General features: G+C 35.2%; 1 protein-coding gene across 9 annotated transcripts in view; it reads left to right on the top strand.

Moving 5' to 3' along the window:
* Window positions 1-25,624, top strand: part of dab2ipb (DAB2 interacting protein b) — a 208,170-nt gene that overhangs the window by 119,486 nt on the left and 63,060 nt on the right. Inside the window, exon 1 of one of the 9 annotated variants that reach the window (XM_005171884.6) lies at window positions 10,365-10,504. The exons of the other annotated variants lie outside the window; for them this stretch is intronic. The gene's annotated coding sequence lies outside the window, so the exon portion shown is untranslated. Of the gene's footprint in view, window positions 1-10,364; window positions 10,505-25,624 lie in introns of those variants that run through there. 9 annotated transcript variants of the gene reach the window in all.

The following is a 25,624-nucleotide window of genomic DNA, read 5'->3' as shown; positions in this document are numbered from 1 at the left end:
TGGCAACATGTATATGGGTGGAAAATACTAAAAGCTAAGAGTGTGTATGAAAAGCCAAATTTATTTATTTTGCAAACACCTCTAAACTTGATTAGAGAGTGAGAGATGGTGTGAAAAAGAGGGAGAGTAGCAGCTGTTCCATGTTTCTTTGTCTGGGCTGAAAATTAAAGATGGATAACGTTTGATTGGAGGATATAAAAAAGATAAGGAAAAAAATCTAAACTTTCAATGGTGAAATGAAGCCCATCTCTCTTTCGCCTGCCCTGTTTTCTCCCAGACGCTGTGTATTTGCACTTTCATGACCAGTGTCTCTGCTCTATTGATTGGGTTTGTCTCTGCTACTCTGACTCTTGGAACACAAGACTGGTTTGTAGGGCATATTCTCAGGACAGGGTCACCACCAAATTCTCAACCCGAACATCGTCAGCTTAAAGATGTCTCGCTGAGTGAAGGATTCCAAGAGTCTGATTGGTATAGAAAGATAAAGAACAGAAATGTTTATTTTCTCTCATCTGTGGTGCATGTAGGCCACAGTCACAATGTAATGTCACCATATTTGTAAGTGTTACGCATCTCAATCAATGCAGAAGAATCTTATCAAGACATTTTTGTGCTGTTATTCTTGTCGAGGCAAGAGTGAATGTGGCCAGGACAGACCTTTTTTGAAGGATTAAAAGATGAAAAATTGCCAGTTTTAAATGACAGAGTGTTTCTTTTTTATTTGGGATTCTTTCCTGAGATGGTTGCTTGTTAAAAACAATACATAGTCATCTTTTCAACTGTCCATCTGGAGGTTGAGGTGAGTCAGATCCACAAACGACGGCAGAGAAAGTTTATATCAGATCCCCCCTTGTAGCTTTTTCACTAGTATAGTGGAAGAAACACATTTGCTGCTATATACTTTTGCTGTGCTGACAGTAACTGGCAGATTGTCACAGTCCCTTCACATTGTGTCTTGTCCCTTTAAGTGGCAACATGAATAAAATATGTGCGTGCTGTGAGCTGAGAGCTTTTCTCTAAAGCTGCCCTGCCTCTCCAATGGGTTTGCCGAGACCCAGATTTTACAATGGACATAATGGTGACCCAGCACTGTGTTTATCAAAAAAAAAACATGATTTTTATTATTATTTATCACCTTTTTGCCACACTTAACCATTATGTTCCAGCTTTATTCATTCATTCATTTTTTCCTTCGGCTTAGTTCCTTTATTCATCAGGGGTCACCACAGCAGAATGAACCACCAACTTATCCAGCATATGTTTTGCACAATGGATGACCTTCCAGCCACAATATAGTACTAGAAACATCCATACAGACTCATTCACACTCATACACTACAGTCAATTTAGTTTATTCAATTCACCTGTACCACATGTCTTTGGACTTTGGGGGAAACCGGAGCACCTGAAGGAAACCAATGCAATAACAGGTAGAATATGCAAACTCCACACTAGAATGTCAAATGGCCCAGTTGGGACTTGAACCGAATGTGACCTTCTTGTTGTGAGGCGACAGTGCTAACCACTGAGCTGCAGTGTCACCCCTGTTCCAGCTTTATATTAATTTATTTGTTTGTTTGTTTGTTTGTTTACTGTTTTTTACAACATATTTCATCCATTCTTATTGTGACTAATATTTGAAACAAATGTAAGCGTTAAAAATGTTATTATTTATAAATGTTACAGTTAATATTAAATGAAAGTTACTGGACAAATAGTGAATAGCATTTGTTTCAGCGTTTTTTATTTGTTATTGGCACTCTGACGTAGTGAACATTACACCAGTAGCTTTGTTTTCATCCAAAAATGCTAATTAACTTTGTGCAAAATTGGAATATTGCATAAAAGATGTACGACTAAAGCAGTGTTGTATGCGCATGTTGCTGTTTTCATCAACAGATTTTTTTTATTACATTTTTTTATGCGCATATCTAATATATATTTGCATAAAAATATGTAGATGGAAATGTAGCTAATGTGACTAATCAGCTGTCTCTGTTATGCTTGACTTGATTACTGTTGGTTACTAGGTTACCAATACTACAGTCAGCCACTCTAACAACTTGATGAAAATTCACATTTAAGATTTTTTTCTCTCTTTTTTGCAAAATTTGAAAAGATTCACTTCACACTAGAATGTAAACCCAGCTAATATAATTTTTTTATTATGGTAAAAAAATAATAATAATAATTGGCACACCTCTTGTTGCTTCAAGCTAACTTTGATTCAGTGTAGTCTGTTTCATTATTTATTATTCAATCCTGCAAGCTTTTCTTCTTTGTTTTCTTTTTTTGGCTCACGTGAGGGCATGTGTCAAAATCTGTCTATTCTAGCATATGTCTAAGTTGGCAATTGTCTACCAAGTGACAGATGAATACCTTGTGCCAAAATATCAACTGCAACAATAGGTGTGGGTAGCATCTCGTCTGTTTTAAATGCATCTGTGCACGGTAGCTTCTCTTTTCTGTTTTAAATGTGTATTTGTATTTCCATTTATTTGATTTGAATGTTATTTTATTAATTAATTCCTTTATTCACTTATTTAGCTACCCTAACCACACACAATTATGAGGTTAGTTGCACTCTGTTGATTGTATTTAGCATAAATTTGTCCTGTTATCCGCGAACAGACCTGTGACCCATTTTTGGAGCCATTAGTTTAGATCCAGTAAATTGCAGTACTGTTACAGAAAGCCATGCCACAAGCAGCCAATAGAATATTCACTCCAGTTCATCAATAATCCAGTCATTTGTACCTCTGGGAATTTGCATGTAATGGTTGTATGTACATTTTCAGGTTTTGCTGGCATGCGTATGAGCATGTGTCTGTGTATGTACGTCTGTTTTCTCGGGTTATCTTGCCTTTTGGCGTACTGTTTGGTAAGCAGCTTTTCCTGGCGGGTAGATAGAGGGATGGATAGATGGATGGGATGGGAAGGGGAGGGGGAATGAGGGATGAGAGATGAATAGATGAGTGGATGGCATAGTTAATGGCCTGGCTTGTGCAGGGTGGCCGACTGCAGTTATGTAATTCCTACATCACACGTAAAGGAGAGAGAGAGTGGAGACAAATACAGGGAAGTGAAGCATGCGGTACAATTGTAGCTCTTTCCAGCTCATGACAAACTTATAAACCTTTTTAGAAACTTTTTTGCAATAAAAAGCTTGTGCCTTTTTGGTTTGTTTTATTTGACATAAAGGGCTGGGCGATGTTGCAAAATAAATTATCTATATATCTTGTTTTATTTCATTCGATATTTATAATTACTGAATTTTTTTACTATATATTTTGTAATATTGAGATTTTTTTAACCACTTTATTTTAATTTACTAACGGTACTTAAACTTAGATGTTACAATGTGTGTGCAATTGTGAAGTGTAAATGCTGAAAAATCAAAGCAAACTTTAAGGTAGATCAACATCTCTAAAGTGTAAATAATAATGATACAGTGAACCTCAAAACTCTGTAAACAAAACAAATTATAATAATCAAATTTGAGGTTTCAAGTAAAGGAACTGACATCATTACTCATATAAATACTGCAACATTACAAAATGTGAAGTTGAATGACTATATTACCCCCTTTTTTATGCAAAAAAATCTTTCAGATAGGGAGCTAGTGGCTGGGTTGCACAAGTAAAGAAACCAAAAAGCTACTCTGGCAACATCCTTACATGCTTTTTTATTTAAAGTCTCCTCACTGTTGCTAGCCACCGCATTCCGATGCAGCGCAGATGCAAGTTTATGGAGAAAAGTAAAAAGCACTGCAATGTTTGCATGTGCTGTGTTGGTCTGAGGTAATTAGTCTGCTTTTATTACTGAAATGTGTATATTCCATACAAAGTTTGAAGCAGATTGGTTACTTCCTACTTAAATGATAGTGGTGCTTATGCGGCATCAGAAAAGTTCAGGGGCCTCATGTACGAAGACTTGAATGGAAATCATACTGAAACATTGCGTACGCAGAAAAAAATTCAGATGTATGAAACACTGCGTACGTCGAATCTCACGCATATTCTTTTGTACATCCGAATGAACGTGAAACTGAACGCAACATGCACGAGCACAAAACCCCTCCGTGCCTCCTTGCCCGTATGAATATGCTAATGACTCTACTTTGGCAAAACCCAATGAAAAAGCAATGGCAAAAGCAAGAAAAAAGAGAAACTTTGAACAGAATGTGAATTGAAGGTGCTCCTTTCGGAGGTAGACCGGAAAAAAGCGGTGTTATTTGCAAGTTTGTTCTCCAGATTTAGCAACAAAAGAAAAAAATAGAATGGGAGAGTTTAGCTGATGCGGTTAACTCAGTTGGATCTGAACATCGCACTGAGTGAATTAAAAAAGATATAGTGTGGTTTATAGGTGTAAAATGTTGCAGCACCCTTAACAGTCTCTGTGGCGCAGCTCGTGAAACGCATGTCAACATGTTTTGACACGTTCGAGCATGAACTCGGTTCGAATCCAGCGTCTGATGAACTCTTTCTTCTTCTTTCCCCCGCTACATATCAGATTTTGCCAACTATTTATCACGAGAAAGACAAGTAGGAATCATTAATAAGTTTGTGCATCATATTTTATTTGCACATTTATTGAATGGAAATGTTTCTGATTCACTCATGCAAATTCATCTTCAGATAGTGTCTTTATAGCAATGTGTGTGCAGTAGATAGCTCAGATTACATTGGGAAAACAGGCGACCGCTGAAAATTGTGGTTTAATGTTTAGCTGGTTAACTGTATGGTATGGAAACCTTATATACCTGCTAGATGAACCCGTCTCATACAGCTGCCATTGCAAGGCTCAGACACTTTGTAGAGAGGAATTTAACACAACTGCCTCTAGGAGTCACCAATGGAAATAAAACAGACACGCACAAAAAATGTGCATACGCCAGCCTGAAAGCTGCCATGAAGCTGCGCACATCACCACGTTCAGTTCATCGTTAGTAAATCCAAACGTGAACGATTCTGAGCGTGAAACCTGGCGTACGCAAAGTTTTTGTGCATACGCAGCGTTGATACATAAGGCCCCAGATGTTTTTAACTAGGTGCGGCTGGAAAATACTTCATACCGAATCTTTTTTTTTAATCGATATTGACAATGCTGTTTGGTCAAAATGATGAGCAAATCATAAATGGAGTGCAGAAAAAATCAGCTAAGCAACTCACCATATAAAAATCTTAACATCAAACTTCCCTTCTAAAAATATTAACTTGAATCTTAACTTGAATAATAAACTTGAATCTCTTTAATACTCTTAGGTAACACATTCTTTTAAGCAACAAAACTAGTATACAAAAAATATCTTTATATTTTACTTTTTACTCCATAAGGGTAAATGTCCCTGCTACTCTGCCTTGTAGAATGACAGTGTACCTCTTTTACTAAAACATAATAATCAAAGAAAACCTTTGTACCATGTTCTTCAAAATCTTTAACACCATCATGGATACTATTTTGAGTGGGTGTAAATGGCACTGGCTGTTTGTTAGAACAACATTTAAAAAAAATGTAAAAATGCTATTTGGATGCCAAATAAATTTTATGAACTCACGCCAAAGAGAGTAGAATGGTAGAGTAGAACCGAATGTTAGATTGGTGCCGTGACCCGATTGGAACTGAGTTTTAAGAGAATCAGTATTACAGAAAATTGCTAGAAGAAGCTATATGGCTAAACCTCTGGCTTCTAGAGGCGCACTAGAGATTAATGCTTGAGGCTGCAGTCTTCAGTGTTCTTATTAGTGTGCCAGGCTTGCTGGAGACGTCGGTTCGAATCCTGCTCAGAGTGGTGCAGTAGAACTAGAGGAAGGAGGAGTTCAAGGAAGGTTAGTGTAACAGAGGCCAACTAGTTGGAGATGCGCAATAAATCTCACTTCTCCTCAAGAGGTTCACTGGCATCTAAAGCTGGAGGCAGTTTTTTTTACCATCCTTGTTAGCGTGCCAGACTTCCATGCCAGAGACACTGGTTCAATCCAACTACGAGCCCTTACAGACAAACCACACAAGCTTTACATGTGCGATCACGGTAAAAAAAAAAATCCTGCAGTTTTGAGTGGAAAAACTTGACGTGGACGTGAAATCTGTGCAAAAAATATTTTCATCCTTATGTGACATTCCTGGTTAAATAGATTTTAAGTGACATGAGTATGACATGAATGACGTTCTAAATTTGTCTCTGTCAAATTTGCCAAGGTACAATAAATAGTGTAACAATGATAATATCAATAATAATTTAGAAGAAATGTTTTACAAAGACCAAGTCAGATCTCTTGCTCTCCTTCATGATTTTTCTTTATATGCTGCAGTTAATCAGAGGATTCTGGTGTCAATCGGGTCAAACACATTCTGTATAAGCTGATGGCCTCCATAATCCATGGATATAAATGTATGGGCTTCTTCAGAAGTCAGTCTATTGTTTTCACTTTTGATTGGAAAAAAAATCACCCTTTTGTCATGTCTTTTCTCTCAATAATTCCTGTTCTTGTTGAAGGTCATGAAGACTCGATGATACAAGCTCATCACGTCCAGCTTCTCCCTCTCTTTTTTCTCTCTCTTTCTCTCATCCCCCACCTCCCACCCCCCAAACCTTTTGCATTGCTCAAACTAATTATTGAAAGATTCAGCATTGGTTTTATTATTTGATTAATTTTATATCCTGCCAATATTTAAAAAAAAAAAGAAAAAGAAAAAAAAAGCTATTTGGAAGACTTACAGATTTGATCTTGAAGGGCAAAGTGTTAATGTTTTATGCCTGTTTATAGAATTAGATAAATCAAGAATAAGGGCAGAATATACTGTACCTTTTTTAACTGCAGGAAACATGGCTGAATTTACGTTTTATAAAGATGACTCCTTATCATTTAATAGCTGATTAATAATCTTGTATTTCTGTATTGAAGATTTTCTAAGCGTTTCTCTCTCTCTCTCTCTCTCTCTCTCTCTCTCTCTCTCTCTCTCTCTCTCTCTCTCTCTCTCTTTCTTTCTCTCTTTCTCTCTCTCTCTCTCTCTCTCTCTCTCTCTGCTTATGTCCATTTCTAAAAAGTAGAAATTTGTTTTCATGGACATGAAAGAACTTGCCTGGAATGTTTCTTTTCCAAGGTTGCGTGTTTGTGCATGTGCTTTGTTTTCATCCATAGAAAAAGCATTTCAGAGAAAATTATTAGAAAAAGAAAAAGAAGAAAAAAACAAATCACTTAAGATTAAAGAAATCTGGATTTGACACTGCATTTAAACCCTTTAACACATATACTCACTAGAACGATTCACATGAGCTAGAGAAAATAATGGCAAATATGTCTGTTCAAACTATAGTCATGTATGTAGCACAAAAATCTGAGAAGTAGATGAATATAATCAGAAAGGAGTTTGTTTATGTAGTTAGTCTGCATGTCATTAAACCTCTAGGGGGATTTCAGAGTATGTGTGGGTGTGAAAATGAAGGGTCCAGGGTCATAGATTTATATTCCAAAATCTCTTTTAGCTTGCCAAGTCATTTGAGTGTGTTTATGCGTGTTTGAAAGAAGGAAACAGCCAGTCCTGAACAACCTTTGGTTAGCCTTTAACCACATGCCCAGTAAACACCAAGGGCTCCACTGTTTGCTTGTGATAAGACAAAAGCGCGTAAATGTGTGTGGCATTGCTTTATTCAGACAGGATTCGTTCAGGCCAAGGCTAATTTGTTTGCCGTTTAACACATTTAGCCCATTTCTCTTGAGAATGACACGTCTTCCCTCAGTTTGTCATTGTGCTGAATTTTTCCCAGCATCCTTCACTCTGTTTTCCATCCTGGCACCAAGCTCATCTTTATTTCCTTTTTTTTTTCTACGCATATGGAGAGGCTGGCATCTTTCGCCTGTGTGTTTTCTGCCATGATATAACTGTGAAATTGTCCATTTGGCCCGAATGTTAATGCTAGATGCGAGGGCAGGAGATTGTGTGTAAAGCGTTTTCATGAAAGCTGAATCATATCCTCATGCTGTTGCTTTATGCACAAATGGACTGAAATAAAATGGTGGTGAGGTCTGTTTTCGCTACCCATTCATTCACAATCCTGATGGAAATGGTAAATGGACGTCTATAGAAGTACTGAAGGCGATCCGCCTTTTGTTGTGAAAAACATGTTAAACAGATTGAATGTTTAATATTTGTGATGAAATTGTTCATGTATTTATACCAAGCAAACAGTTTACAGTTTACATTTAAAATGTCTTTTTTAATAATCTATTATTATTCTTAAATCTGACGATTGATTTTTTTTTTTAGTCTTTGCTGCTTCAGCTGATGAGTGATTAAAACATTGTCAGACTTTATATAATGCCCCTACTCTCCAATCATTGCAAGCAGCTTGTTGTGTGTTGTTTGTTAAGAAACAGTGCCTTATCTTTCCAACGCTGCCTATTTAATCTGGATATTTAAACAAAATCTGTTATGACTCTGTTTGATGCAGTGATCGCGCTATTTTTTAATCCTCTTCAGCAGCTCATGTCACGTGTGATTTCCCGATCGCGAAAACATCATGTTAAGACAAAAATTAGATTTTTAGGTGAATTATACCTTATAAATACAGTATGTGACTCATTAAACATCATTTGGAGGTCAGTGTCATTGAGCAATGTGTGTAAAACAATGAAAAGACTCGTGTAGCCGCCTTTTCTTCTCTCCTGAACTTAAAAATATGATTGACAGAATCGTAGAAATGCTGGATTACGATTGTCTAGGGGGTCGAATCGAGATCGCGATCTTTTAACTATTAATGTTAGATTAATTACATTTAATTACATTTTAAGACAGTGTAAACAATTCTAAAGCACTCTTTTAAAAATTAACAAATCCAATTTTATAATTTTTAGTACAATGAAATGTGACTTAAAAATATTAATAAAGTGATTTCAAATCCCAAAGCAATTGTTTTACTACTCCCACATTAATATGTGAGCATTTCCAGTTACGGATGTGACATTTGTAGTAAAAAACTCAAAACATAAATTCACATAGAAAGTATATGTGACCATTATATTGAAGAATTTGTTTGTTTGTTTTTTCTTTTTTCATTGTTGTATTTTCCCAAGCAACTGACCACAGAGTTAAGGGACCAGAAAAGTATCAATCTGGAAACATGTTTTGTACTTTAAAAGAGGAAAATAAACATGCATTATGTGACCAAAAAAGTCTGCGAGTTTACAGTATCAACATACTTTGTAGAGATTCTGTGAATTAAACTGCACAACAAAATAAATAATGATAATCCAAAGATAATAATTGACAAAAATGATTGATTTTATTTATTTATTTTTTTTACATTTATATGGAAAAAGTGTGGTTATGGATGTGATATCTCTCCGTTATGGATGTGACAGATGTGAAATTGCCACTTGTGTGACTTTGGTAAAGCAAATATAATAGTTTGTAAATATTGACAAAAACATTTCTGAGTATTTATTTCTAAAGTACTGCAAAATACTTGCTTACCCAAAAAACTCAGATTTCTGTATTTTGGTGAAAACTTGCATGAAATTGCTCATGCATTAAGTAAAAAAAAAGATACATGACAAATACATGTTTAATGTTTCATTTATTGGCATTGCATGATTACAAAAACCTAAAAAAGTAAGAAAAAATTGAAGCAGGCTGTATGCTAGTGATTAGTGAAACTCAATATCTTACAGATATTAATCTGATATTTTAATAAAGCCAATGATCAGTGTGTATGTGTGTGGTGTGTTTGTGAGTTTGGCTTCATAGTACATGACTGAATGACCTTTTGACTCCTTTAAACATTATTTTGTCCTGCAGTGGTTTTTCCTTCTTGTTCCGCATATTTCACCATTGATGTCATGTCCTTTCTTGCTTGGCATACAATAATAGATCAGGGAATGTTTGATGTTCTAGATGCTCGCCGTTTCCTTTTTCTTTCAGTTAAAGAAATCAAATGCACATAAATTAAAAAAAAAAGCAAACTTACATAAAAGTGTATTTGTTTTGCTTTTAATTATTTTTCTTCTAATTGACCTGAAGATTTAGTTTTTCCCCTGCATTTAGGTAATTACCTCATGTAATTTGCTTGCATATTAATGATTCATGAACTCTTGGTAATTAATCACCTAAATAGGTTTGGAGAAAATCACTAAACACTGTTAATAATAGATGTAATCAAACAAACAAACACAAAAAAAGATGAAAAAGAAACTGCAGACAGAGATGGAGGCATGGAGACGTTAGACTGGAAAGTGGAAATGTTATCTAGTTTGATGTGGGAAAGGGTGAAAGGGTGCTCTATCTGTTTAAATGGGCGGGAGAGTGAGGAGGTGTGTTATCAGTTGTCCCACGGGAAGTTCCCTTTCTTGTGCGCAGCACAAAAAACCAGATATCCTACAGAAATCCTCTCAACAGTTCATGAAACGAAGCGCGAACTGAGATTGGAGTTTGGACAAAAAGCTTAGACGTACAGAAGTGGCATGAGAACATTTGATTGATGGAGCAGCAGGGTTTGCTTGCATTCAGTGTAAGTGAAGCTCTCTCGTCTTCATTCTTCACAGTTGAGCTTGTTTTGAACACTCGGTTCTGTTGACATTATGGTTATGGCTATTATTGTCTTGTTTGATGTAATGAAATCCTGCAGATGAGTGGTTTTTAAGTTGAGTATTTATGGAATAGCTCAGTTTATTAGCTGTTTTTTCATGTACATACACTTTTGTTTTCCTTGTTTATTGTCTATGCAGGGGCTATATAAATGTATTTTGTAAATTTATAAATGTATAAAATAAAAACTTGTATATTGTAAATATATAAAATTATAACGTTCAGTGTAAGATACTGAACAAACACAGTGTTGTTTTACCCTTGATCATGCCTAATCTAATGTGAAAATTTCTTCTTTCTTTAGGAAAAACTGATATTGATTCTTACATTTTAGTTTTACACTGTAAAACCCAACAGTCAACTTTAACAACAGAAATGAGTGTAGTTAGCTCGAAATCTACTGAAAGTTAATTCTACTCATTTGAAAAGAGGTTTGAACTCAGTGTTGAAGGTAATGAGTTAATTAAATACCTCATTACTTCAACTTAAATGGATTAAGTTCATATATATGTTTTTGAACTTAAATGGTTTGTTGCAATCGGTTTCCTTAAATGGTTTGAGTTACCTTAACTTTTTGGGTATTACAGTGTAGGATTAGTTTAGTAGATTTTAGTAGATTTTTAAATATATATTTATGAAAAAGTTCATAGACATTTTAACAGCTGTATTGTATTGTTGTCATGTACTGATGATACTTGTTTTTCCTGTTTTAAAGAAAAAGCAGCCTTTTTTCATATCTGGTTTAAAAGCACACAACAAGCGGGAAGCTAGGAAATGTCTGAGCTAATAAAAAATAATAATAAAAAAACAAGTGTAACTAAATAAATAAAACCGATTTAAAAGCATGCCATTGTTGTTATATTTAAACTTTTTATTTTAAAGCGGAACTTTCATTGTAATTTGAATATGAGAGATCCGGCCATGGTAACATCAGTTCAGACTTCACTATTAAAATGCTATGCAGCACGTATTTACAGTATAAACAAAGATCTTTTGTTAGAAATGTCCTTCTCATAAAACTACAATATAGTAGTTTTACTATACTATAGTACCCCCCCCCCCCACATATCAAAAATAGCAAAAATAACGAGAAACAAAATTTATACAGTTTTGTTGAAATGTTGTAGTTTGTATGCATGAATTTAATTGTATTATCTTTTTCCATTTCTAAAGATGTTCTGTGACTAAAATATAATTAAATGCACCTATGTATATTACCATATTCACTGAGAAACATGAAAATATTCATTTTCAAAATGGGTTGTATTTATTTATGCTGAGCACTGTATGTATGTGGTTTTCATATGGTTAAGTGAACAAATACATTTTATGCACGAAACGTCACTTTAGATAAAATCATCTGGAAAATGCATGCATGTATACATTATGTAATGTGCGCTCATTCTGTTATTTTACATATTCAGGCATGTCATTCTGCCATTATAGAAGTCATAACTACTACAGTCATAATTAGGAAAGCTTAAAAAAACTGTAATAATGAAACTGTGTCTTTCTCTACTTTTTCTGTCTCTAACCTTAAACAAGTATTTCAAACTCCAAAAAAATGTTCAGGGGAACCAAATTTAACAGTTTGAGAATAGATCAATTGTCCTGTGTGCCTTTACTCGTCTTGTTGTTTAAGCTCAGTGTTAAACTGTTTTTGACGGAACTGCTGCAGTTTTTTCAATATACACACACACACACAAACACACACAAACACACACACACACACACACACACACACACACACACACACACACACACACACACACACACACACACACACACACACACACTCTCTCTCTCACACATACTCCATAGAGAATGGATTCACTGCTTGATAACCATTTCTGAACCGTCCAAATGACAGCTATATACAGCAAAGATTTAGCAAATGTTCTTTTTTCATCTTCTATAAATGTGATGATTTCAAGCGCCTCAGATCATTATGGGCTGTGCTCTTTTTGGGGTGCTAAAATTGTACCTGTCGACTTGTTGCCATGGAAACACTCACCTTTCTGTAGTTGCGGTCCATTCAAGGGTAGAGCCAAACCCATGCACCGAAAGAACGATGTGCGATGAATCTCTCTCTTTCTCTCTCTCTCTCTTTTTCTCTCTTTCTCTCTCTCTCTCTCTCTCTCTCTCTATCTCTCATTCTAAATGGGAACAGTGATGACAGCGAAGCCCCAGGCTGCATGATTAATCATATACTGCATTAATTGACATTGTGATTTGGATGTAGCAGCATGCACTGTTTAATGTATTTAATGTCTTATGAAAGCTACATTGAACAGTAACTTGTGATGCATCTTGCTTTTTTGGCAACTGTTGGGCTTATATGATGTTGTATATGTACTCATAGTTGGTTGAGTTTGGACACAAAATTCTAGGCTTCTAAAGAAATATTTTTAAATATTCAAAGAATCCATTTTACTATTCATTTGATGTTTTTGTTAATTAATTTTCTATTAAAGTGTAAACAATAGTTTTTTTAACAATGAAAGAAATTGCTGTATACTTTAACACATTTCTACACTACCTTACAAAAGTCTTGTCATCAGTTCTAGTTGTAATAGCAAAAATAATAACTTGATATCTAGTTGATCATTTGCAAAAGTGGCAGAAGGTAAATTTTTGCGATGAGTCATATGTTGAACTGCATCACAATCATCACAAATACTGCAGAAGACCTGTTAAACCCTGCATGGACCCAAGATTCTTACAAAAATCAGCCAAGTTTGTTGAAAGAAAATCATGGTTTGGGGTTATAATCAGTAAGGGAACATGTGAGAGATCTGCAGAGTGGATGGCAACATCAACAGCCTGAGGTATTAAAACACTTGCGCTGCCCGTTACATTACAAACCCCAGGGCAAATTCTTCAGCAGGATCCTTCTGATACTTCGGCCTCCACATTAAAGTTCCTTAAAGCAAAGAAGGTCAAGGTGCTCCAAGGTAAGCCAGCTCGGTCATCAGAAATGAACATTATTGAGCATGTCTGATATAAGATGGAGGAGGCATTAGGATGACTCCAAAGAATCCGGATTAACTCTGGGAGTCCTGCAATAACACTTTATTTGCCATTCCAGATGACTTTATTAATAAGTTATCTGAGTCATTGCAGAGACGAATGGATGCAGTCAGCCAAGCTCATCTGGAATGGATTTCAGTCATATACAATATTATTAATTCTTTTTTAATTACACCATGACTTTATATTCTATACAGTACATTATTTTTAACAAGAATTTTGTCTAAGGAAAGTCAAACCTCACTCTCCTAATTAAATAATAAAAAATGCATGATCATATTTTATTTTGTTAAAATAAAATAAAAATCTAGAGGCCTTTGCCTTTCATATAAGCCACTTCTAATACCAAAAAACAACCAGAAGTCATGTTATTATTTGTTGTTCCTAATACTTGGATAGGCAACAAAATTTTTGTCAGGTAGTGTAGTAAGTGCTCACTTTAAATAACCTAAAGCTTAAAATATACACTGTTGCTTAAATTCTAAATAATATTTGATAATTTTATGGACATTTTTCAAGTATTTTTATAGAAACACCTACAATGACCAAATATATTATTATAATTGTACTTTTTGTTTTATTTCTATTTATCATAAGTATTATAATGTAAACAGTAACTTTTTGAGATAAGTTGCAGTATACTCTAATAAATTATAAGCAAAACGTATTAGTATGTATAGTAACACTTAAAAATATATTAGTATTTGTATTAATTGTTGCATTTTGAATAATTTGAAAATTTAATAAATTATGTTCTCTGTTACATTGATGGAAACGTTGAAACCTTAATGCACTTAATAATTGCTGGTAGAGACAAAGTTATTTATTAAATATTGGTCTTTTGCAACATTTTAAATTGTATAATTTTGGGTAATCATCTTGGGTTTTCAGATAGTTGTTTGAGCAGTATTTAAAAGTACTGTAGCATGAAATCTTTAGCACAACTTGAAATGAAATATGTACATTTTAGTGTTGAAACATATTACACAGCTTTCTGAGCATTCTGGCTACTTTATAAGCTCTGATACTTGTGCCATCCCTGACCCCGCCAATAACATTTGTCAGTGTGTCGGCTGTGTTATGACTATTATCAGTGACCTCACATAACTTGCATGTCTGCCAGACCAGAGAAATATCTTGACGGTGAGCGTAGAGATGTGTGCATTTCAGTCTCCAGCCACTTTGTGAAATGTGTGTGCGCGCTCATGACCTTAACTTTTGGCTTGTATGTGAGCTCCATACACCCACACTCCATGCATTTGAAAAGAGCCTGTGATGTTGTCGCTCTGAAAGGCTGAATTGTGTGTAAGAGCTGTGATGGCCTGTGTATTTGAGAGCGTGCCCCTGCGCATCTTCCTTTTCCTCTTTCTCCTCCCGTTTCTTTCAAGTCTTGTCAAGGTTTTTGTGATTTGTGAACTGTATTTTGTAAGAAGTGTTTTTACCCTTTGCTGAGGTTGCTGTAACTGCACGGTGAGGAAAGGGGATGTAGGATGTATTGATGGATGGGGATGTGTTAAAGTAAACATTTACTGAGTACATTTGGTTTGTGTCGTCTTTTTAGTATTTTGCACATTCTGGATCTGTGTATGTAAATCAGGATCTCCACAGGTCTTGGAGTTTCTGGAATAATATGCAATTTTAAAAGGCATTTTTTGATCTGTTAAATAAATCATGGAATATCAGGGATTTCGCTTGTCATTTAAAATTTTATTTTGCATTTATAAAAAAAAAAATCCATACTTTTCAGTGTCATTTATTTTACAATCACTTGTGTCAAATGCAGTCACCAGACTGTACCTAAAAAAACTATCTACCATCTATGGCTGGTTTTTTAGTCTGCCCTGTGCTCAACTTAACAGCTGCCTTTTTTTCTGATCATTGTTGGTCACAGATATTCAACTTTTTCTTTAGTGAAGATCACAATACAGTCAGGGAATTTAACAGATAAAAGTCAGGTAAATTGACTCTCTTATTGCAATAAGAGATCTAATGTAATGTTTTTCTTGCATTTATTAAACCTAGTCTTACTGTGGGATCATCTGGGATTTGTAGTTGGATCATTTGGCTTGTGTTTTTAACATCTACAAACTAGCCCAATTGGTTTAGTTGAGTTTTCCAAAAACTTTCTTGGAGTAACTGTACAGCCCTATAACTCATTCTAACACTGTGTCTTAACATGTGACGCAACAAGATTCCAGAGACAAGCAATTTGGCTGCCTGCAACAAACGCAATGTGACATGACAGAAACATTTAAACTGCCTTCCTAATGCTTTTAATCTAAATAATAATAGTTAAACCTCTTTTAACAGTAATATTAGCCCACTGAATTACTGATGTTGTTGGTTTGCACTGAATAACAGTTCTTACTTTCATTTTCAAATCTGCAAGTCATTTTATTTTCAAAATCTGAGGTGAACTATCTGTTGCTGCTGTCAGCATGTAATGTAAAATGGTATTTAAAGTCACATTTGGAGCATTCAACACTAATTAAAGCACATATTCTGTACCTGAGGAAACCATTGTCACAATAGTTTATGCTGTTCTTCTCCTGATGTCGAGGAAATAGAAAGCATTTTTAAAATAGAGATTTCACACATCGGCGTTGCAGATTGTTGGGACAGAAAGATACCTTTTATTGCATCTTGCAACGTTGCATCACGTGTTGACAGGACACAGTGTCAGTGTGTCAGTGTGAAGAACTTGTCATATCTAAAACCTTTTTCAATATATATAATTAAGAGTATGGCAAACATGACTTTAATATATTTACTCCCGTTTGTGGTAATGGTAAATGGTAAACTATTGTGCATTTTTGAAGGTAGTCGCACACCAGATGCACCACTCTGTGATGGACCACTCAGCGACGCGTTACGCAGCGTCATGCATTTTAGAATTCTAAACATAAATTTCTATCAGGGATCACACACCAGTCCCACAAGTCGGTGACTGTTCGCAGTACCCAACTATGACTTTGGCCAGACGAAATCTGTGGACATTTTTTGCTATTTCTGCACAGAACTTTGTAAAAAAAAATCTGCGGATTTAATTAAAACCTTAATATATGAAATAAAAAGTAATGCCTTTTTAACTTGTATTCAATGTTTACAATGCAAATCCTATTAGATTCACTTATTTGGTAAACAAGTCTCTCATAAAATATGTCTACTAAAAGACAGAAAATATTACTTTACAAACTGTATTGTAAATAAATCATGTAAATATTTTCATATTGGTCAATGATATTACTGAAATTATTTTAAAAACTGAATAAATATAAATTTACACACAATTACACAAGTAAATAAGCAGAATCAATGATAGGCTAAAAATCTGCGGGACATTCGGCAGAACTTTGCTCACGCAGAATCCATGTGGGCCTAGCCATGACTCAGGACACTGTTCATATTTCTGCCGCACCACAGAGTGCCATCTGAATAGTTTCATTTTAAATAAAATGCGTATGTGTGCCTACGGTGTGTGTTATTTCCAACTGTCATATGTGAGTCACAGCGAGGCACATTCGGTGTATAACCCTGCTTGAGTGTGCTTCATGACAAACCACACCTCTATGAGATGCACTCTTTTCCTCTTCATATGCACCAGACACTTTGCCACAAACACTCCGTTACAATGACTCAATAACAAAAACAATAATGTGTTTGTTTCTATAGCTAGAAAAAGTCTTTATTTTTTGTGTGTAGTTATTATGGAATAGATATCTTTGTAAATTGTTTAATTGAAAACAAGGTTGGGCGATGTCAACCAGTTTGGCATCTTACGATGTCTTAATATGAAACATTGCGATGGATGACAGCATCGTCGTCATAAGCGGCAGTGTATTAATTATGAATAATTAATTAATTCATAATGACTTAATTATTTGTAGCCTACCGTTTTAACTACCTGACCCGCATGGTCTTTGTTTTACACATAACCAAATCATAAATGAATAAAGATACAAAGTTACACACATAATTACCACCTGTCAATCACTTTTTCTGCAGGACTCGTGAATAGGCATGAATTGGCAGAGTGATCGGTGACGTTATAAAGGCATCGACAAACTTGGTTGGTAAAAAAGTGCACAACCAACAAGAACCAACCAACAGTATCTGAGGTTTACGCTAAAATTACTAAGTACAAGCGTGAAAGCTAACAGTTGAACCAGCCTACTGACCCGCTGACTGCCTGGATCAGCTGTCTCGAGCGCATCACAGTGTGTGTGTGTGTCTGTGCCTGTGTAGGTGCATGTATGAGGACACATGATGTGTTTCAGTGGTAGTGTGGAAGGAGGGCTGCTCAGAAATGCTAGGTGAAACGCCAGAGTGGATGTGGATCGTTTTCGTTCTAAAACGGCATTAAAAACTAAGACCTATTAGTGTAAACGGGGCCTAATTGTGTATTTTTTGCGAGTGGATTTGCAACGGGGCCGGGGCGGAGGATCGCGATGCCGGCCCAGTATCGTGGAGTCTGTCGGCCATCTGCGATGGACGAGAGCATCGTCTATCAACCCAACCCTAATTGAAAACTTTATTGCGCCTAATAGTTTTTATTTTCATATTATTTACAATTAATTTTTTTTTTTTTTAGATTTATTTTTTTGTACATTGTGTTGGCACGGCATCACAGACAGCCTCTAATTTGTCAAATGTGCTACTTAGTGTTATGATAGTGCTGTTCAGCCCTTAGCAGGAGATCTAACATGACTGCTCAGAGTGTGAACTCTTTTCACACTCAAGACAACAGGATTGCCGTCTTTTTGCCTCCTGGGCTATAAATCTTGGGTTGCATTTCAAGAACAAGACAAGTGGCTCTTTCCTGGTTCTCCCCTTTATAAAAAGCTACATATTGATTTTGAGTCTAGAATTGCTGGGTGACCTCATTGCATGTATTTGTTGTTTAGCCACGGGTTATGTTTCTCTCGTTGACTTAGATTCAGATTTTAATCACATAGTCTGTTCTCTGACTATATTAGACAGTACAGTGCGTGAACAAATGTTCACTATGTAGCTGACAAAGTGGTTTGTTCGGTTGTAATTAGGAGGATTTAATCTGTGTATTAGCTAAATGAGTACAAATTATATTGTATATTTCTGGTTTTAAAGTTTACCATTGAATTAAGTTAATGTTGCCTTATAAAACGTTTGTTAAATCATTGTTTTCAACATTGAAGATGTTCTCTTTGCTGGACAGTGGAATTGTGTTTCTTTTTTTACAAATAGTTAAGAGAATATCAAGAAAATTAAGAAATGTAATAAATAAAACTTGTAAGGAAAACAGAATATTTTTATTCCTTATGTTTTTGAAACTAGATAGTTATTTATTAATTATTTACTTACTGCATTTGCAACTATTTAAGCTGCAGTCTGTCACCCTGGAAGCGTAATCTTCTATCACCAACACTCATACAATCACCAACAATCCCAATCTTAATAAAACTTTTAACTTTCATTTAAAAATAGCGTTTAATTACTTTGCTTACAGTAACATTTGTTTAAAAGTTCTCCATTTATTTACTGCTGATGATACTGACCTGGCCTCTATTTTTATTTTTTGTATTGTATTATTAAATTATAATAGGTGAAAATCTTTTCCAACTGGGATTTAAAAAAAACATGCTCAGCATTTAGCCCTGTGTAAGTCTAAGATTTTATTCATAATGTTTTTAAAAATGTTTAAAATCTTAAATTTAACTTGGTGCAACCTGCAGAAATACTGACTGATGTTTCATGAGGAAAATAGGTTATATTTAGTTGTTTATCTGTGGAGACAATAAATGGCTCTATATAGCTTACAAAGTGGTTTGTTCAGTTTTAATTAGGAGGATTTAATCTGTCTATTAGCTAAGTGAGTAAAAATTATATAAGTTTACCATTGGATTAGGTTTATGTTGCCTTTATAAAAACATTTGTTTAACTATAGTATTTAACATTAAAAAAAATAATAACAGTGGAATTGTGTTTCTTTGTGTTGTGTTTTATTGTGTTGTGTTTTATTGTGTTTTATTAAAGAATATCAAGAATATTAAGAAATATATTTAATAAAACTTGTAAGGAAATCTTAATATTTTTATTCCTAAAGTTTCTGAAACTAAATATTTATGTATTATTTATTTTTTTTGCTGCACTTGCAACTATTTTAGCTGCAGTCTGTCACCCTGGAAGCGTATTCTTATTTCTTCAAGCAGTCTCTCACTTTTATAGTTCAAAAACATGTATTTATAGAGCTCCATCTTCTTCAACAGTGCTTTCATGGAAATTAAAAGGCCCATTTGTAATTCATTTTTACTTTCATCTATCACATATTTTTCAGGTTTATTCTTAGTCTGAAATGCCTTGGTTTGTTATCTTGATTTGTATATTTTTTGAAGATAAAAAGTGACCTGGGAGAAATGGAAAGATACAACGGAAAAAGGGGAATGAAGGGTGAAGTGTGACTTGTGTCTGGTGCAGTGTCTGAAATATTTACAGAGACAGAGAAAGTGTGGAAATGTGTGTGTGCACAGGGGATGAATCCATTTGGGAAGAAGAGGATTCTGGGTAAATGTAAAAAAAAAAAGCAAATGAAAGATAAAGAGGGAAAACACGGCAAAGTATAATGAAAAGGATTCCATTTCAAGGACAAACAGGCCAGTCGCTTTTTCAGCAAAGTGAATGTTCGCGCGGCTCTGTTTGAGGTGATAAGTACGTCGGAGGTGAGCTGTTCGCAGTTCAATTTTTGCGTTAATACCTTCTAAACACACTCGCACATGCTCACTTTCAAATGCTTAACATGAAAGAGCTTGTAACACATGCCATTAAACATGCACACCACATCACCGAGCGCTCCAACATCACACTAACAGGCCAAAATACATTCTGTCTTTCACACACACTGCCAGCACAGTTCGAGCGAATATATTATCATTCATATGGTGTCGTTCATCGCCTCCAATGCTGACATTAACATTCATTCTGCTAGACTGATGTGACAGTTAACCTTCTAGAGACGTGAACCATGTGGAGGAGGGTTTCCAAGAGCTGCTGTCCTACATCCATCTCCTTATTAGTTTCACTTGCCTTTAAATCAAACCTATTTCAACACCCAAGGACAAGTAAACACACACACATTCCTCGCAGGGTACACCTCGGCACGATTCTCTTGTCTCAACATGTCCTTTTCCTTGCTTAGGCTCACCTCTAACTCCCAGAATGCACTCCTTCTCTCGAAGCACCGATTTGCCCAGTGGCGATATTAAGCTGATCCAGAATGTGCTGTTACATCATATTAGGACTAATTAGAAAGTGCTCGTCTTGGGTGTCTTTTGAAAGCGAAGCGTTTTGTTTAGTAGAATGCTGTATAACAGAACTGTTGTTGCAGTAGTAGTATGTAGTTTTACACATGAGCCATGTAGGTGAGAATCACAGAAATATCAAATTGCAAATGACAGAATATTCTAAACCTTTATCTTATTAATCCCCACTACAAAAATTAAACATGAATAAAACAGGATGGCTGTGCCATGAACAGTGTGAAGACCAAGCAACATCTATAGGTATTCATTGGACCAAAAAAAATATGTGCACCCCTGGTTATATAAGGGTTTATTAATGTTCCAAAAATGGTTACCACACTTTTCTAATAAAACCTTGACTTATCTTTTATTTATGTAATAATTTTGGTGGGTCATTCTGCTGTGGCTACCCCAGATAAATAAAGAGACTATGCCGAAAAGAAAATTAAGGAATGAATGAATATATATATATATTTATATTTTTTGTAAGGTTTTAAAAATACAGCATGCCCCTTGCACTTGAGTTATTGTTTCATATTACATAGACATTTTCAGTGCATTCTAACTATAACATATTTTAAATTTTTCTAATAAATGAAAGTTTTAGAAGGAAAGTCCTGAACTGTTCTTTCTTTGTTTCTACAATACTTGATCTCTTCCCGATCTTGCTGACCAAGAAAGAGCTTCTGAGGTATTTCACTGTCTATCACCCTTGATCCCTTTTCTCTCATGATTGGCTCTTGAATAGCTGACATATTAAGTCCTGCTCAAGAAAACTGTCTGTTTCATTCAGAAAGCAGAAGCTCATCTTTAGAGAACATCCTTTGATGTTAAAGTTTTCCTATCCGGTTAACTAAGTGATTGGTTCACTTGAAACCCCAAAACACATGCACATTCTTTCTCTCTCTTCTAACATCCTTTCGCTCAAGCTTGTTTTTGACAGCTATTCCCAGCTCTTCCTGCCAGTGTCATCCCATCAATATTTCCCGGTCAGAAAAACTGACGTTGGTTTCTCCCCATGCTGGAGTTCAAACCTGTCGTTTGGACTGCTAGTTTGATCCTCCGTCTCTCCAATGTTGCTTCAAGCATGGATCAATCCCACAATCCCCTTTGCTCCAATTACTCTCAGAGTCCTCTGCTTCGTTTCACCTCAGCCAATCAGAAATAAAGCAGTTTGTACACCCACAGACACACACACGTTTTGCTCTCTCCGAAGCCTCAGTGGTTAAGAGACAAGGCTGGTCTCTGGAGGATAGTCTTACCTCTGAAGATCTTTCTGGAGGAGAGGAAGAAGGAGAGCAAAAGAAACGCGGAAAACAACGAAGAGGGGGAAGGGAGGTGAAGAAAGGTTTCGAGGGTAATAGAGAATGGTAAATAATTTATGAGAAACACACAGCGACAAACAGTTGATGATGATTGTTTATGGAGATAGATGTGGGTCGCTTCCTAGCAGCTTCATTTGTCTCCCTGCGTGAGACACTGTTTAAGAGAAATATAGGTTTATGTTGAAAGATTGACATCTACAACTAGCATCATTACTTTAGTCGAGATCGCACATCACTTGTGTGGTTTAGTTGCTGAGCGGATTGAAAGGCATAGATAAAAATGACTAAATTATTTAGTAATTTATTTCCCCTCATTATTTTTTTTAAAATCTGTGAATCACAAAATAGTGTTAAGCAAAATGTTCAAGCTGCTCTTTTTTCATGCAAGAGAAATTCAACAAGAAGAGCAGCTGTGATGTCTGATTTACAAACAAGTGACTCTTATGAACAGATTCTTTTCAATAAATCAGTCAAACAGATTCATGTGGCAGCCTCATTCTCTCAGTTTATCAGTAAATTCACTTAGCAAATCATTCAGAGCCATTACAAAGTTCATAACTTGCTTCCTCTGGCATTTTAAATACACATGTTCATTCATTCATTTTCCTTCGGCTTAGTTCCTTTATTTATTAGAATGAACTGCCAACAAGCACACACAGGGAGAACATGCAAACTTGTAAACTTCACAAAGAAATGTAAACTGGCCCAGCCGGGCCTTAAACCAAGCAACCTTCTTGCAAAGAACCACCTGGGGCAAATTGGAAGTGCATTTAATGTCTTTTAAGGCACTGTAAGCTGTTATTTATCCAGCTTATTCCATGATAATTTGCTAAGTTATATATTTGACAAGTTAAAACCAGTTTTGCTCTTTGCAGTGCAATATTTTTACAATTTTAGTCGTAAAAAGTTGGCGGTTCATTCTGCTGTGGCGACCCCTGATTAATAAAGGGACTAAGATGACAAGAAAATGAATGAATGAATGACATGTTAAATATCCTAGACCATGGAATTAATAAAAATAAAAACACATTTCTAAAAAAACAGCAACCTTCTTGCTGTGAGGCAAAAGTGTTAACCACTGAGCCACTGCACCACATTCTGGAAGCTAATTGCTATTTAAGTTAACTATTGTCATAAAAGTATTATTATTATTACTAATGATAAATGATAATTAAATGAATTAATGATAATAATAATTAAATAAAATAAAATAGATAGATCAGTTTTTCAAAATAAGTACTATATGAAATAATGTAATCCAAATAATCATTTAGTAGAACAGATATATAGTTTTTAATGAGTGACCATACTTAATGTGGTTATGTGTTAAATGATTAAAATATTAAAGGTACAGTGATTTAAGCAATAGTATAAAAATAAAAGTTCAAAAGATTGAAGTATAAAAAGTATAATTTATAATTTATAAAGTATAAGAAGTATGTAAAAGCCTAAAGGTTTAAAATGTTTAATGTTTAAATATGTAATAAAAATTTAATGAATTAGAGTGCTGGACTGTGATCCTTAAGTTATTTAATTTCTTCTTGTTGTAATTAAGCATGACAAGATTATTTTTTGGTATATAAACTTTAGACAAAATGACATTTTAATTGATGTTTTGTGAAAATAATGGTTAAACAAAATATTTAAAAGTTAGCTCTTAGAAAGAAAAAAAAATGGGCACTGGCTGGATTTGCACTGTATGGTTCTAGTGGCTCAATTCCGATTTTTATTTTTTTTTTTCTCCCATGTGGAACAGATCAGATATGACCCATGCATGTGTAGCAGGAAAAAAAAAACACAGGGATTCCGATTTACTCAAATCAGATTCAGGCCTCATTCATATGTAGAAATTTATCTGATATGAATCAGATTCATGCCCTTATGTCAGCAGTGTAAGATAGATCAGATTTTCACCTGTCGCGCATCATTAAAAACCATATTGAATTAAGTCAACTCTGAGGCTTTCATTTCAAAACAGACTTCAGCAGAGTTGCAAACCTTAAATATCATACTACAAGGACTAAAAAAGCTTTTATATTGTCAGGTAACACAAGTAAAAGCATACTGACGAGAGAGCGAGAGAGTGCAACATCAACCACACAACCAATATAAATGAATATAAAACCATTGCATACATCAGATGAATAAATCATCCAATGAACATTAAGATTAAGAGGCCTACTTTTTTACAAATGCCTAGAGTAAAAGAAGATGGCCAAATGAGAACTTTTATGTCATAAACTAAAGTAAAACAACATGTCAAAAAGAATCTAAAAAATGTAACCATGCGAACAGATTAAATACAGGAATGGAGAAAAGAGCACTCTTCTATTATCAGCTGTCAGTCAGCGCCTGCTCTTTTTTTTTTTTTCCTGGTCATTGCGTCTTTGCCGAATGCAGTGTGAATGCAGACAATCAGTTACGAGTCACTTTTAATAGATGATTCAAGCGGGTTATCATAAAAATCTAAATTGTCCATCAAAATCTGCCATGTAAATGCAGCATAAGTGATGTAGGGGAAATACAAAATACTGTAATAAACTCTTTATAATTAATTACCATGCTTAAAAACGTCTTTATGTTAATATGTACATTTAATGTGTCAGTGTGGACTCTAGATATGAAGGTTGAACACATTGTATTCTACAAAGTAAATGATTTTAATTAGTATTCCAAATTTTACTGAAGCATTCATCACAGCAGCTGCACAGCAACCCAGTTTTTAAGAGGTATGTCGAACAGCATTAGTGTGTGTAAATAATGACAGTATCTTCCCTTTTGTGTGAAGTATTCCTCAGAGATGAGAAGATGAAGAGTGTTCTGTGCACGTCTCTCTCTCTCCAGCTGACATAAAGGGATGAGTAGGGAAACTGTTCCCAGATCAGATCTGCTTTGTAGCAAACACTAATTAACGTCAGTTCAGACCAACACTGGCTTCATCTTAGAAGAGATCTCCCACTCTAATTACAGCTGTAAACATGTTGGATTTTCCAATGATATGCTTGCTATCTCCCATCACTGTTTATTATGGATGCGGAACGTGTTGAATTGACGCGACACCAGTGCTACTGGCTCCGTTCTTCACACCTGCATGTCAATACTCACAACTTTCTCTGATGCAGTGCGTTGTGTCCAGACTTTTGCCCATTGAGTTAACAGATAGTGAAATGTATGGCAGAGATTTTCCAAACTGTTTTAGATTATTAGAAGATAATTAGCTGTTTGAAGATGCCACTAATTATCTTGTCAGAGTACTAATCCGTTTCTGTGAGCGCAAACGTTAACTGACAGCTCAGTTAATGACACCTGTAGTGATCAGAGCAAATAAACACGTCGCTCAAACAACACATACTGAACAGTGAGACTTTGGTTTACTCGTCTGCCTTAATGAGTAATTAATGCTTTTATGCATTA

Source organism: Danio rerio, chromosome 5 (genome assembly GCF_049306965.1).
Source record: "Danio rerio strain Tuebingen ecotype United States chromosome 5, GRCz12tu, whole genome shotgun sequence".
In the NCBI taxonomy this organism is placed as follows: Eukaryota; Metazoa; Chordata; class Actinopteri; order Cypriniformes; family Danionidae; genus Danio; species Danio rerio.
The sequence above is the reverse complement of the archived record's forward strand: the minus strand, read 5'-3'. Positions and strand labels throughout refer to the sequence as shown.